The sequence below is a fragment of the Monopterus albus genome, unplaced genomic scaffold (assembly GCF_001952655.1).
Source record: "Monopterus albus unplaced genomic scaffold, M_albus_1.0 scaffold114.1, whole genome shotgun sequence".
NCBI lineage: Eukaryota > Metazoa > Chordata > Actinopteri > Synbranchiformes > Synbranchidae > Monopterus > Monopterus albus.
The window spans coordinates 518,570-534,412 of NW_018127994.1; the positions used below are offsets into that span (position 1 = coordinate 518,570).

Here is a 15,843-nt window from a genome sequence, read left to right on the forward strand (position 1 = left end):
ATCCTGGACATCCTCCACTCCAAACTGACCCAGCTCACTGTGCCTGCCCCCACCTGTCAGTGGATTACTAGCTTTCTGACAGACAGGAAGCAGCAGGTGAGGCTGGGGAAAACCACATCCAGCACCTGGACAATAAGCACGGGTGCCCCCCAAGGGTGTGTGCTTATTGTCTCTGCTGTTTTCCCTCTACATCAACGACTGCATCTCAAAGGACCCCTCTGTCAAACTCCTTAAGTTTGCTGATGATACAACGGTCATTGGTCTCATCTGAGACAGTGAGGAGTCAGCTATAAGCTTCTATTTCTCTATGAAGCCTCTTCCGGCTCTTTTAAACCAGGAACTCACAATAAGACGAAGCAGACCGCTTTAGATTTTATTCAGAGGATCACAGGTAAAATTAACATTACACGTCCAGATCTCTCCCACCATCAACCTGCGCGCAGGCAGCTTGGAAGATGAAAAGACCCTGGACCATGAAACCTATATAATTTTAATCATTTTGGGCTAGCCCATTGTTAGGTTATTTCTTAGTTAGATAGATATGGATTAGAGATCTGTTGTCTAGAAATGTTTAGTGCAGACAGGGTGACTAGCTTAGGCTGTAACTATTCAGCCTGCAGGGACTGCAGGCACACCAAGGTTACAGGAAAAGAGCTTTTAGTGTCAACTGTAATGCTAGTCTTAATATTTGTCTTAATGTGTAAGGTTATGTCCAATTGTTTAGATACACACCACGAAAACAACAGTCACGCACCTTGACTTTTCCTCATGTTTTGGCTAAACGATAGAGCAGCTGCAAAGCTTGCTTATCGGGTGGCGTCACGGTTTGACGCCCCTTGTAGCATGGGCTAGCCCAAAAATGATTAATATTATATAGGTTGTTGGGTCCAGACTTCCTCAGCTTTCTGCTGCCTGCGCGCAGGTAGAGGGGTGAGAGAGCTCTGGACGTGTCCTGTGAATTTTACCTGTGATCCTCTGAATAAACCAGCACGGTTATTTTTTATAAAATCTAAAGCAGTCTCTTTCGTCTCATTGAGAGTTCCTGGTTTGAAAGAACCGGAAGAAGCTACAAAGAAATAATAGCTTATACCATGCTATGCAGGGGCGTCAAACCGTGACGTCACCTGATATGCCAGCTTGCAGCTGACTATAACGTTAGCCAAAACATGAGGAAAAGTCAAGGTGTGTGGCTGTTGTTTTTGTGGTGTGTATCTAGAACAATTTGACATGACATTACACATTAAGACAAATATTAAGATTAGCATGACAGTTAATACTAACAGCTCTTTGCCTGCAACCTTGGCCTACATGCAGTCTGCACTGCAAGCACATTAAACTGAACAGTTAACAGCCTGAGCTAGACAACCTGTCTCCACTAAACATTTCTGGACAACAAATCTCTGAATATCTATCTAACTAAGAAATAACCTAACACAGCCTTCAGATGGGAGGTTGAGCAGCTGGTCCTGTGGTGTAGTCACAACAACCTTGAGCTGAACATGCTCAAAACAGTGGAGATGACAGTGGACTTCAGGAAGAACCCCCCCACCTTACCCACACTAACCATACTGGGCAGCACTGTATCAGCAGTAAAGTCCTACAAGTTCCTGGGCTCCACTATCTCCCAGGACCTGAAGTGGACATCCAAGATCAGGACCATCATCAAGTAGGCACAGCAGAGGATGTACTTCCTGCGCCAGCTCAGGAAGTTCTACCTGCCCCAGGAGCTGCTGATAAAGTTCTACAGAAGAATCATCAAGTCTGTTGTCTGCACCTCCATAACTGTCTGGTTTGGCTCAGCAACCAAACAGGAGAACTACAGACTTCAGTGGACAGTCGGGACTGCAGAAAAGGTCATTGGTGCAAGCCTGCCCTCCATGGAGGATCTGTACACCTCACAGGTCAAAAGGAGGGTGGAGAGGATCACTGCAGACCCCTCACACCCTAGACACAATCTGTTTGAACTCCTCTCCTCTGGACGGCGTTACAGGTCACTGTGCACCAAGACAACCAGGCACAGGGACAGTTTCTTCCCCCAGGCCATCACTCTGATGAACACTTGACCCATGACAGTATGACTGGACAATAACCCTCAGTGCAATACCTGTAAATATACATTGTACAGATTATACAGATCCATACAGGTCTCTATTTTTAAGCACTCTATTTTACTCCTATTTATCCCATTTCACAATGAGCATTCCTTGGTCTGTCTGCATTATTTACTGCCTGTTTATACTGCTTATTTTGCATTTTTTACACAGTTTGTTGCTTGTTAATACTGTTTATTTTGTTATATTACACAGCCTTATGCTGGTTTACTGTTTACTTGCCCCTTGCATGGGGATATGTACATACACATTGAGAGCCGATGTACCAGAGTCAAATTCCTCATGTGTCCAACACACCTGGCCAATAAAGCAGATTCTGACATAGAATACATTTTTTTATTTACTGATGTGATAGGTGGGGGCGGGGTCAGTAAGGTTTATATTCCAGCCAGGGATTTTTTCTGCTGGATGGGTGGTTCTGCATACATAGCGTGGGTTGTGACACAGCAGGTTTGTGTGGATTTTTTGTGGTGAGGAAAAGTCAAAAGGGCTGCACAAGGCTGCCCTCTTTAGATAAAAACTAGGAAAACAATGACAGCTCTGCATTGTCATCTCAGCAATCTTTTTACCTCTACTCTGCTGTATGTGGTGTTGGCGAGGAGGCAGAATGCTCAAGTAAATATCCCATTTTAATAGCTATTTGAAATTCTGTGTACTGTATAAGATTTGACAAAATTATGTACGAGTATGAAGAATTTTCATGCTGATGAAACATGTCGTGCTACAACAAGAAGCAAGATGGCAGTGTGTTTTTGTGTGTGTAGGGGGAGGGGGTTACAGATTGACAAATGCACTACAAGCCAGAGGTGGTCCGTGGTTGCCATGGTGACCATATGTGTTGAAGAAGCTGTGAGCATATTGAGTATGCAGAAAACTGGTCCTGACCATGCTTTCATTTGTTGGGATGGCAGCACCAGGAGACATTCTACAGAAAGACACAAACTTTGTTTTTTTTGAAGCACAGTGGTGAGAGATTAAGCTCAGTTTCCTTATAACTGAAAGATCTTCTGATGAAGAAAGCTAAGACAGTTCTTTTCATCTACAGTCGGCTTTTAATTAACTGCAGCAAAAAACGTAGCTGAACTCCTGTGAAACACTGCCTTCACCCAGACCCTTGTTACCATGGACACAGTTACAACGTGACAAAGCAAAGGCAGTGGGTGATATCTTTTCCAGATGTTGTCTTTTTTCTAACAGACATGAAATGAAAAGCAAATATTCCAAATGTGCTGATTTTCAAAAACTTGATAAAAAGTGTTTACCTTCCAAGGAAAAGTCTGAGCTCCACAGTTTCAGTTGATTTAGAACAGACGCAACAGCTTGCAATTAAGAATTTTTTTGTGTTTTCTTGGCAACGTTGTATTTCTTTATGATCCATTTAAAGTTAAAGAAAACTAAAAAATTATCACCAACAAAAATAGAAGTAAAGATCCAAAACATCATATTCCAAATAATAAAAACTAAGGATGTAAAGATTAGCCCATACCGTATGCACCAGAAAACCATAGAAGGAATGACAGATAGTTCCTCACCTTCATATGCACAACTACTACTACAAATTTTGTGAAATTTTTTGAAAATCAATGTCAAAAACTTAACCCTTGTGTGGTGTTCACTTCTTGGACCGGAGGTGTATGCTCCTCCCTGGGTAAAGTGTAGCAGAGGCTTGGGGGGGTGTCAGTGTGAGGGCCCAGAGATGATAACAACCTGGCCGGAGATGTGTGGTTCTCCATGGGTGAAGCAGAGTGCAGCATGTCCTGTTTGGGACTTAGAAAAATTTCTGTTCCCACACAGTGTAATACCAGAGGCATGGAACTCCATTTGGAGTACTAGGGGCACGAAGTTGTGGCTGGGCGGTTTTAAATTGTTTAGCCCAGGGAGGGGGCTTAAGCATGGGTACACAGGTTCAACTGGTGCGCCGGGTGCCTGGAGCTCTGGTTCACCAGGGGAGCTAGTCGGTTCCTTTTCCCCAGTATGGAGCTCCATTCCCACAGTACTCCCTGGTGATAATGAAGCATAGAGTCCCTGGGGCTTTGGTTCAGACTATTTATATGTAAATATAATGTATAGTCCATGTACAGTCTTATGCAAAAGTTTAGGCACCCCTTGATAAAAAACAGATTTTGGTGATTTTTTATTTGAACAGATGTTAACTCAGTTTCTCTTGGAAATGGAAAAAATGCACAATATTTTCAGCAAACAGTGATGCATAGTTACTTCTTATGCCATAAATTGAACAAAAATAAAAAATAAAAACATTATTATGGCATGGTGCAAAAGTTTGGGCACCCTAAGAGTTCCAGAGTCTCAAAGTCTCTCACAAGGTTTCAGACCTTAATCAGCTCGTTAGATCTGATGCACAGCAACAGTTGTCATTGGTAAATGCCAATTTCAAAGCTGTACAAATACCTTGACTCTTCAAACCTTGTGCACACACTTGCGGACACCCAGCAACCATGGGTTCCTCTAAGCAGCTGTGTAAGACCCTGAAAATGAAAGTTATTGATGCCCACAATGCAGGAGAAGGCTACAAGAAGATAGCAAAGCGTTGTCAGCTTGCAGTTTCCACAGTAAGAAATGTAATTAAGAGATGGCAGATCAGGGGAACTGGGGAGGTCAAGATGAGATCTGGAAGACCAAGAAAACTCTCGGACAGAACTGCTCGTATGCTGGTCAGAAAGACAAATCAAAACCCACATTTGACTGCAAAAAACCTGCAGGAAGATTTAGCAGACTCAGGAGTGGTGGTGCACCGTTCCACTGTGCAGCGATGCTTGCACAGACAAGGCCTTCATGGAAGAGTCAGCAGAAGAAAACCTTATCTGCGTCCCCATCATAAAATCCAACGTCTGAAGTATGCAACAGGACATCTACAGAAGCCCGATGCGTTTTGGAAACAAGTGCTGTGGACTGATGAAGTTAAAATAGAACTCTTTGGACACAATCAGCAAAGGCATGTTTGGAGAAAAAAAGGAGCAGCATTTCATGAAAAGAACACCTTGCCAACTATTAAGCATGGGGGTGGATCTATCATGCTCTGGGGTTGTGTTGCAGCCAGTGGCACAGGAAACATTGCACGGGTGGAGGGAAGAATGGATTCCACTAAATACCAGCAAATTCTGGAAGCAAACATCACACCATCTGTAAAAAAGCTGAAGCTGAAAAGAGGATGGCTTCTACAACAGGACAATGATCCTAAACATACCTCGAAATCCACTATGGAATACCTCAAGAGACGCAGGCTGAAGGTTTTGGAATGGCCATCACAGTCCCCTGATTTAAACATCATTGAAAATTTGTGGGTAGATCTTAAAAGAGCTGTGCATGCAAGACGACCAAAGAATATTACAGAACTAGAAGCCTTTTGCAAGGAAGAATGGGAGAAGATCCCAAGTACAAGAATTGAAAGACTTTTAGCTGGCTATGAAAAGCGTTTGCAAGCTGTGATATCTGCCAGAGGAGGTGTTACTAAGTACTGATTGTGTAGGGTGCCCAAACTTTTGCACCATGCCATAATAATGTTTTTATTTTTTATTTTTGTTCAATTTATGGCATAAGAAGTAACTATGCATCACTGTTTGCAGAAAATATTGTGCATTTTTTCCATTTCCAAGAGAAACTGTGTTAACATCTGTTCAAATAAAAAATCACCAAAATCTGTTATGTATCAAGGGGTGCCTAAACTTTTGCATAAGACTGTAAACACCAAACGGCAGACAGGCAGTGGACCTTATTCACTAACATGCGCATAGAAATGTTCTTACCTTGTGCACAAAATAAGTGCAGGAGACATTACCATCATATTCATGACACCAGCCAATTTTGTTCTTTCTATTGTGTGTATGTTAGTGTAAATCAGAATCATTCTAAAATGACAGGCGCATTCCAGTGGTTTTCAAGTAGCCTGCTGCCATGCCCCCATTTCTCTATATACTTATAAACTAGAACAGTTTTTTAAATTTAATTTATTTCAATTAAAACTGTGATTAATCAGAATGACAGGGCATTAATTTCATGTTTATTTAATATGCTACATTTGGTCAATGCATTAGTAAATTAATCATTATAGCCTTAAATTATATTAATCAATTATATTAGCTATTAAAACCTTTTTAATTAATATAGTTTCAGTTAAAATGTGTTTGCATTTTTTAGCCAGCCAGGCCTTCATCATTTGTTCATACACATGGGGTGAGGCAGTATTAAATTTGTTCACAGAGTATGAACAAATTAAGGTAAGAAAATATTGATACAGAATATTGAATAAAATTGTGCATAAATTGTTTGTATACACGGTTTCAGCACAGAATTGTGTGTACACACTGTTTGTGGACGAGGCTTGGTGCTAGCAGCTAACTGGTGAACATACTCAAGCAGTTCGTAGATTAAGAATCAGATATTTTGGAGTTGGTGGAGACCAAAAACAGAGCTAAAAGAAAGTACTGTATATATTGGACCTGATGACCAGACACGTGACTCCAAATGGCAATAATGCTCTGTAACTGCTGGGTGTGTAAATAAGCAACTGCTTGCTGACAGGTTCACAAATTCAACTTAAAAGGTGAAGATATGTCAATATTGAGTCCCCAGGCAGTGAAAAAGGCCATTATTGCAGATTTAAAGCTACAGTAATGAGGGCAGCAAAATGAGAAAGGTGATGCTCATATTTTTGAATGAGAATTAGTTTGTCATTGGACTCTGAAGTTCTCCTTACAGCTGGGCTTTTAGCATCCTTCACTGTTTTCATTCTATAGTCCACAACTTTGCTGTTTTGGTTCACTCTGAGCACTGTCATCAGTGATGTTATTGGACACGACACCCTATTTTTAATAAAGAATGGAAAATGGTTTGGAAATCACAGGCACAATTGTTTGTGTTGCAGCAGTCACAGGTAAATTGCCTTTTGTTGCAATAATCACAATGATCACATTGACATGTTGAGGCCCATATGTATTTAGTCTGTTTAGCCAGTTTTTTTTTTATTACATATCAAATAAGACAAAATAAGATGGTACAGTTTTGAATCATTTAAGGTTGTAGTGATATGGTACAGGGGTGTACTGAGTTTTGTTATATACTATATGTTCAGCTGCCTCCAGCTAATGTTCACTGTGCAGCTGTAACTATGAAGAGATTGAAAAGTGCACTTATGCTCTCTAGGCTGCAGGACTTACAGTACAGCACAGCAAATGAACTTAGCTGTAAACCTTTACTGCCATGCCTTCTCTGTGCTTACTTTTGTAGTAAATGTAATTTCAAGTCTTACTACCAATTTCATTATTTCACTCGTAATGAGAGTTGTTTAAATGAAGGACATTTCCATCAGCAGTCCCCAAGCTGAATAAGATGACCAACTGTTACAAATAAAGCATACATCAGCTTTATTTTCCTGCATAAAGTTGGCATATCTTCAAAGACAATTTAAATTGCTTTAACTTGTGAGCCTCTATTTCAAGAAATAACTCAAGGTAAACATTAGCTTAATAGCTTCACAAATACTAACACTGGAGAATGAGCCAGACAACTAAACCAGAATTTAGCTTCAAACCAAAACTAACTAGTTTCATAAATCTTACGTGGACAATTTGCAGTTTTTTTTTTTTTGTTTTTTTTTCCCCATCGTCTAATTCAGCTTTCACGGTTCTCTCCTCATTATACCTCTCAGCACACCAATTGTGGTGCTACCACAGTCTTCGCAGTGTTGAGGCATGCATTTAACCCTTGTGTTCTGTTAAGGATCTTAATGCAACATTAGTTGAAGGTGAGCCTCAAGCTCCAGGTGTTATAAATATTGCTTGCTTCCCGCCCACTTCTAAGCTGCCCTGTCTGCGCCCTTTTAAAGACACAGGCAGTTTTGCATGAATTCAGCTAAAGCAGTATTTAATCAGAGCATGATACTTTTAGAGCACGAGCTGGCACACATTTTTCTGACTTTACTCTGTATGCGGTCATCTTCTGAAACTTAGGCAGATCATTCTTTAGGATGAAAGGAGCCCATCCTAGCATTTTCCTTGTGTGGACCACCCAAAAGGTCAGCACAAGAAGAAATGTCCACACAAGAAAGGTGTTCTGTCAGGGGTTGGTTCGCACAAGTATATAAAGACAAACCCACTATGGGGAGTTGACATTTGTGTGGGGACAAAAAGCAAGCCCTCAAAACCTATGGCTTGGTTTAAGATTAGGTGAATTAGTGCTATCTTGATGGCCCTCCCTGTTTCATCAAATGACAAAACTCTTTGGAATAGAGAGGCAAGGGTGAGGATAGGTTAGGTGTTAGGCTGTGTGTGGTTATGGTTGAGGTTATGGTAAGTTTCCAGGGAATGAATGTAAATCAATATAATGTCCCCTGAAATTATGGAAACACATCTGTGTGTGTGTGGTGATAGTGGTGCAGTGGGTAGAACAGTCATCTCTCATCCGGAAGGTTGAAGGTTTGAATCTCACTGCCTGCAATCCGCATGTCGAAGTGTCCTTGGGCAAGACACTGAACCCCCCAAGTTGCCCGTGATGGTGGTATGTATGCATGCAACGGCCTGGGGCCCGCAGCTCTTCAATGCTCAGTGTTTTAATATAGCTATTGTGTGTCTTTTAGCATATTTCATTTATCAGTCTTGTGTAGTTTTACCGTGTGTTTTGATAAAGGGCAGTCAAGCCTATTTCAGAATTCTAGATACCTTAATGGGCAATGAATGCATATTGATATCTACAGTGCCTTGCGAAAGTATTCGGCCCCCTTGAACTTTGCGACCTTTTGCCACATTTCAGGCTTCAAACATAAAGATATAAAACTGTAATTTTTTGGGAAGAATCAACAACAAGTGGGACACAACCATGAAGTGGAACGAAATTTATTGGATATGTCAAACTTTTTTAACAAATAAAAAACTGAAAAATTGGGCGTGCAAAATTATTCAGCCCCCTTAAGTTAATACTTTGTAGCGCCACCTTTTGCTGCGATTACAGCTGTAAGTCACTTGGGGTATGTCTCTATCAGTTTTGCACATCGAGAGACGGAAATTTTTGCCCATTCCTCCTTGCAAAACAGCTCGAGCTCAGTGAGGTTGGATAGAGAGCGTTTGTGAACAGCAGTTTTCAGTTCTTTCCACAGATTCTCGATTGGATTCAGGTCTGGACTTTGACTTGGCCATTCTAACACCTGGATATGTTTATTTGTGAACCATTCCATTGTAGATTTTGCTTTATGTTTTGAATCATTGTCTTGTTGGAAGACAAATCTCCGTCCCAGTCTCAGGTCTTTTGCAGACTCCATCAGGTTTCCTTCCAGAATAGTCCTGTATTTGGCTCCATCCATCTTCCCATCAATTTGAACCATCTTCCCTGTCCCTGCTGAAGAAAAGCAGGCCCAAACCATGATGCTACCACCACCATGTTTGACAGTGGGGATGGTGTGTTCAGGGTGATGAGCTGTGTTGCTTTTACGCCAAACATAACATTTTGCATTGTTGCCAAAAAGTTCGATTTTGGTTTCATCTGACCAGAGCACCTTCTTCCACATGTTTGGTGTGTCTCCCAGGTGGCTTGTGGCAAACTTTAAACAACACTTTTTATGGATATCTTTAAGAAATGGCTTTCTTCTTGCCACTCTTCCATAAAGGCCAGATTTGTGCAGTATACGACTGATTGTTGTCCTATGGACAGAGTCTCCCACCTCAGCTGTAGATCTCTGCAGTTCATCCAGAGTGATCATGGGCCTCTTGGCTGCATCTCTGATCAGTCTTCTCCTTGTATGAGCTGAAAGTTTAGAGGGACGGCCAGGTCTTGGTAGATTTGCAGTGGTCTGATACTCCTTCCATTTCAATATTATCGCTTGCACAGTGCTCCTTGGGATGTTTAAAGCTTGGGAAATCTTTTTGTATCCAAATCCGGCTTTAAACTTCTCCACAACAGTATCTCGGACCTGCCTGGTGTGTTCCTTGTTCTTCATGATGCTCTCTGCGCTTTAAACGGACCTCTGAGACTATCACAGTGCAGGTGCATTTATACGGAGACTTGATTACACACAGGTGGATTCTATTTATCATCATTAGTCATTTAGGTCAACATTGGATCATTCAGAGATCCTCACTGAACTTCTGGAGAGAGTTTGCTGCACTGAAAGTAAAGGGGCTGAATAATTTTGCACGCCCAATTATTCAGTTTTTTATTTGTTAAAAAAGTTTGAAATATCCAATAAATTTCGTTCCACTTCATGATTGTGTCCCACTTGTTGTTGATTCTTCACAAAAAATTACAGTTTTATATCTTTATGTTTGAAGCCTGAAATGTGGCAAAAGGTTGCAAAGTTCAAGGGGGCCGAATACTTTCGCAAGGCACTGTATGTATTTTATAGCAGTTTATGCAGTGACCCATATTCCACTGGATGGCTTCATTGTTTTGTTCAGCACTCTGTGTGATTGGTCTTCCTGCAGCCAGGGCAAGAGTTTGTACTGAAGTGGCAGTTGCCTGTGTGTAATCCTGCATTATATGAGAGGCCATATGTATTTGTTTCACAGTATAAAGGATAAAGCTGCAGTGTGCTAAGTGTACTTGTTTGAAAATATTGTGAGATCCATTGGCATTGTATGATCACATTGCCCTCCTGTCAAAACCTGTTTAATCTGTCCTGGCACCAACTCTGGACATGGCCCGGATGCTGTAGTTAAAAATATTGCATTTTAAAGTGATGTCACCGAACCTGGAACCGAGATAAACAATACTACCATTACAGCGATAAATTACTTTAGAATTTGTGCCTAATAAAAAACTACTTAGAAAACATGCATGCAGATAAAGATATGGGCAGGAAGCTAGGTCAGCAGATATGCCCCCATTGGGGCAGTCAAACAGCCTATGAGCACCAAAGCACCAACACTAAGTGAGCAATAGCAGGATCAGTCCTTGGGCCTAATGGCGTACCCTATAAGCTATAGAAATACACTTATGATGTGTTTCCATCTCGCCAAAATCTGAATAGATGGATAAGTGAGGACCCAACATGTCCTTTGTGTATGATGTAAAACAAGTCTGGCTCAAAGATGACACACCTGGGCACATAATCAAGTGTTGAAACTTTTTGTAGCAGCTTTTAAAAGTAGGCGTTTAGAGGTAAAATCAGTGGAGGAGAAGAAGAAACAACAGGGGATTTTGTTTATTCATGACAGTGAAAAAGGCAGGAAGCAAGTAATTTTGATCAGGCAGGTGGCAGGCCAGCTAAAGGCAGGGAGAGACTGGCTAATGAAAGTAGATTTAGGGAATCAGCTCATAGTTCCTGAGAAGATTAACACTAACCTCAAACCAGAACTTATGTTGTGGTCAGAAGCACAGTAGACTGTATATTTTGTTGAGCTTTCAGTTCCTGGGAGGACGCTGTAGATACAGCTTATGAGAGGAAGAAACTGAAATACATAGAATTAGCCAGGGAGGCAGAGGAGCATGGCTGGAAAGTTAAAGTCTGCCTCGTGGAGGTTGGTTATAGTAGCCAAGTCAGCTGTCTCTCTGCTTGGTGAGTAAGGTATAAAAGGAAGGAGGTTAAGACTGGTAATTAGGAATCTAGCTGATAGCACAGCAAGGTCCAATGAGTGGCTGTGGATAAAAAGAAAGGTGTGTGAATGAGGTGAAAATAGATAAGTGCAGATTATGCCTGTTAAGATAAAGTAAATTAGCATAGGAAGACAGTCTTAGTAAAAGTGTTTGATACATGCAGCAGACTTGAGGCCTACTTCCTGGTGTTAGCATGAGCAATCTAACATGAGGGCATAGTAGAAGTTTGACTGTTTTGTTGGAATGAATACTAACACGGGGTGGTTTCTGATGAAGTGTAAAAGGAAGCAGAAGTGTGGCTAGTTATCTGGTGAACTATTTGAAATATTTGGTGAGTTATTGTAAAGGTTTGGTGGCTAGAACAGCAGTTGAAATGTTCGCTAGTCCTTGTGACTGGTACTAGTTAGCCTGAATTACCCTGAGTATATGAAAGGTTGTGTTGGGTGTGTGGGTACAGGCAAAGAGGGGGTGGTTCTGGGACGCTGGTACACACTGTTGCGCCTTCTCATTGTTGTGGGCCGAACTCAACGAAACACCAGTTAGTGAGAGGTGCCCACCTGATGACCCTGTAGACTTGCCTTCTCTCCTACACCCACACAGAACTTGTATTGGTGATAATATAGTTACAGACTCACTGCAGTTGTTAATATTCTTCTTTTGTTAGACAGTCTTGGTAGAACAGTGTCAGTGGTTGGACATCTGAGTGGACCTGGCTCTCAGAGGTGAGTGCCATTACAAGCCAGCTGGACCAGCCACTGCTTAACCTTGAGCAAATACAATCTCAAGTCACATATCTGCTCTTTGTTTGGGTGAGGATAGGGCTCAGGGAGGCTTTGTGTTAAGGGTAGGTTAGGTCTGGAAAATGGTGTTGCTTATTGTGGGGCTCTGAGGATTTAAGACAGCGTAGCCTGACACCCTCCTGTTTGGGGCCAAATAATGGGCAAACATCATTTAACTCATATACTGAGCTTCCATATGAATGCTCTCCCATTCTTTGGCACATTTAATTGTGTATTATTGACTGTAGCTACAAATTTAGATTTTTTTTTCTTTTTAGTTAAACTATTAGATTTAAACCAGTAAAAATATAAAATCTGTTGAAATCTAAATTGAAAATATATGAAATTATAGCTAAATTATGTCAAAACCCATTTAGATTGCAGTACATGGTATCATTAGAAGTTTGTTATGGTTGTTGCATATCCAGAGCTACACATCTAACAGCCAGGCATTTCATTCAACCTGGTTCATCAAGCCCCTTTTCAAATGTACTACCTCCACACCACTTGACATGTTCTTGAGGACCCCCCTCTATCAGAGCAATACTGTGAATTGTCTGAAAATGAAGAAAGTCTTTGGGGGGGGGGGACTTCTTAAAAATTTGGATTAGGTCTTCTTTAAATCAGGCTCCAGTAGGCCTTAGAATGTCTTAAATAAGATCCCTTATGGCAAAATTGGGATAAATCTGGAGGCACTCTACTTTTGAACGTGACTTAGTGGAATGTAGCAGAGCGGTGACAGCAGACTGTCAACAACTCTGGCATAGCCGTGTCTTCAAGCACTTGAAACCACATGCAAGAAAATAGCCTTGATAGAGAGGTGCATTTGTAATGATGCAAGCAGTCCTGAGAGCTGTTTTACTGAAACTAAACTTCATATGCTTCTAAGTTACTTCAATTCTAAATTTTTATTTTTGAAATTGAAAAGTTGCTACTCCCAGGATTAACACAACAGCTGGTTTTCCTCCACAGTGTGCAAACCAAGGTCACCTGGATTTCCCTCCCCTGAAAACACACATGGTCTACAAAAAGTGGCCATTTTTACTGCACATAAAGATCATGAAAGGAGCCTTTCATGTGCAAAGTCCTTTTGGAACATGAAAAAGTTGCATTCACACTTCTGTGCTCTGCTAAAACAGCTGTTAAGTTATGCTTTTGTGAGAAGCTTCTTTTTGTCATCTCAGAGCTTTTGGGCACAAAACCAGACTTCCCTTTTATAAAACTTGAAGTGGAAAAAAAACTTATTGAATACTGTGAATCCTTTTCTTCCTTCTCTTTGTGTGCCCTGTCTTCCTGCTAAAAAGAGCAAAGTACAAGCTTTAGCCTAAAATGTAAATTAAAACCTCATGAAAACCCTTTGCTGCTTGTGATCACGCTGGAGTAGATTTATACAATTACAGTAGGCAAGTGAATAAAAAGTAATAAGGCTTATTTCACACATTTAGCACTTGTTGGTTTTGTACATTAAAGGAGAGATTAAGCTCCCCCTATCTGCATTACTTAGTGTATGTGTAGTTCCTCCCTAGATTCCATTCCACTTACCCAAGGTCCAACCTCCAGGGCATAGCTAACGCTGCCTAAGCTCTTTGAGGTGTATACATTTACTAAGGCATTGTTCTTGGATCCTGTATCATGATAAATGCCATGGGCTAAAGGCTGCTTGACTTCTTTGCTTGGGAATTGTGTTACATACAATACCTTATCAGCAGTTAGAATCAGTTTTCACAGTTTTGGATAGAGAAAAATGTAGCTTAAGTTTAAAAAAAAAAGTGCTGTACAGTATATACACCATTTACAACATATAAATGAATCCACAATTTTACCTGCACAAAGGTTGGAAACAACCTTTTCAGCCATAAATAATGCCTGTGGTTTTCCTCTAGGGCTTCATATGGCCGCAATAAGCTCCACCATAAAGGAAAAGGGCAGTCTGCATGTAGCATGAGAAGCAAAGCTCAGGGCAAAAAATGTCCACAAATCACTTGCTGCTGTCTTTAAGCTTATTGCTGGGAGCTCAGACAACTGAGGTGAGTGTTTGAACTTTTTTTTTCAACTCTTTTGTTTGCCATCCCTAATCTTCTGGCTAGACAGGGGAAATTTAAGTAAGAAATTAAAAATAAAACTGTAAATGTATGTGTGACTGTGTGTGAGAGACAGATTTTCAAATATGTGGGGGGACATATTGGAATCATCCAATATGCATGTAATTCCTAAGGAAATGAAAAACTATTAACTCTTCCATGACAACCATATTCTGTGTTCACACTGACAAAGACCCATCAGTGCCTTGTCCCACAAAAATAAGTGCCTCTAGTTTCTCACTAACTGTTACGTAAAGGCTTACATATAATACATATTAAGGCCACAAAATTGTCCTTGACTAATTAAATTAAGCAAAGGAACAATTGCGTTTGATAGCACTTGATAGCCCGTGGATACAGCTTATTAACAAATGAAATCTCCATGACACTGGACAAAAATGTTCCTTTTGACTGCTCTCACACAGTCAGTTCCCCTATCCGCCCTCTCAGTTCCTCCCTGGTGTCATCTCAGGAGACAGACTTGAGTGGTCATGACAAATATCACATCTGCATATCCATAGTTTCTGGTCTGGCTTCTTTCACTGTGTGCACTACACATGGGTTTGCTTCTTGTGCCCTGTGTTTTTTCTTGCCTCCCAGCTCTTGTGTCCTGGACCTGCACCCTCCCGCCTGCCCCTCTGGATCCTGCACTCTGAGACATGCATCCCCGGATCCTCCACTCGACATCAGTGAGCACCATGCCGCCGAGCTGCTGCCAACCTCCACTAAGTCCTCAGCCTTCGCCCCACGCCACGTCCTGAGCTCCTGCACTACCACCTTTCATGTAGTCATTAAAGAAAGAATCTGAAAGTACAGTATTGTTTATCGGCTGTCTGTTACATTGCCTCTGGGGTCCCTACCAGCTTGACATAGGCAAGAAACATTTTGAGAAAATGTGATGTAGCCTAAATGAATATGACCTCAAAACCTTAAAGTAGATATGGAGAGGAAATTAGCAAACAGTTGCCTCTTTACACACAGAGCAGCAGCATTCATTGATTCTAATTTTCAGTCTCCTTTTAACTCTGTTTGGTTTCCACTGACTACAGAGGGAAATCTCTGGCTTTGTAGCTACTAAAGACTTTGTTATGTTCACAAGCTATTTGCTACCTTTGTGTATCTCCAATCTGGTACTGGATATAGTGTACAGTGGGTTTATTATTGAAGCTTTTGTTGCTGAAAACAGCAGCCTAAGGCTGCAGAAGGTGGAGTTAATGAGACTGATGAACTTTACGCCTGATTCAGACTACATGATTTTTGTCTGATAAGATGATAAATTCTTGCTGTGACTTGGATATGACAAACTACATGCTGGTACTGACAGATAACAGC

General features: G+C 41.1%; 1 long non-coding RNA gene across 4 annotated transcripts; it reads left to right on the top strand.

Moving 5' to 3' along the window:
• Positions 1–2,657: 2,657 nt before the first annotated feature.
• Positions 2,658–15,308, top strand: LOC109966575 (uncharacterized). Of its 4 annotated transcripts, none has more exons than XR_002275796.1 (3): positions 2,658–2,726; positions 14,314–14,457; positions 15,112–15,308. It is a non-coding gene; the product is annotated as an uncharacterized LOC109966575 (long non-coding RNA). The 4 variants fall into 4 exon arrangements; XR_002275793.1 differs by lacking the exon at positions 2,658–2,726 and adding an exon at positions 11,317–11,613; XR_002275795.1 differs by lacking the exon at positions 2,658–2,726 and adding an exon at positions 11,636–11,711.
• The last annotated feature ends 535 nt before the right edge of the window (positions 15,309–15,843 follow it).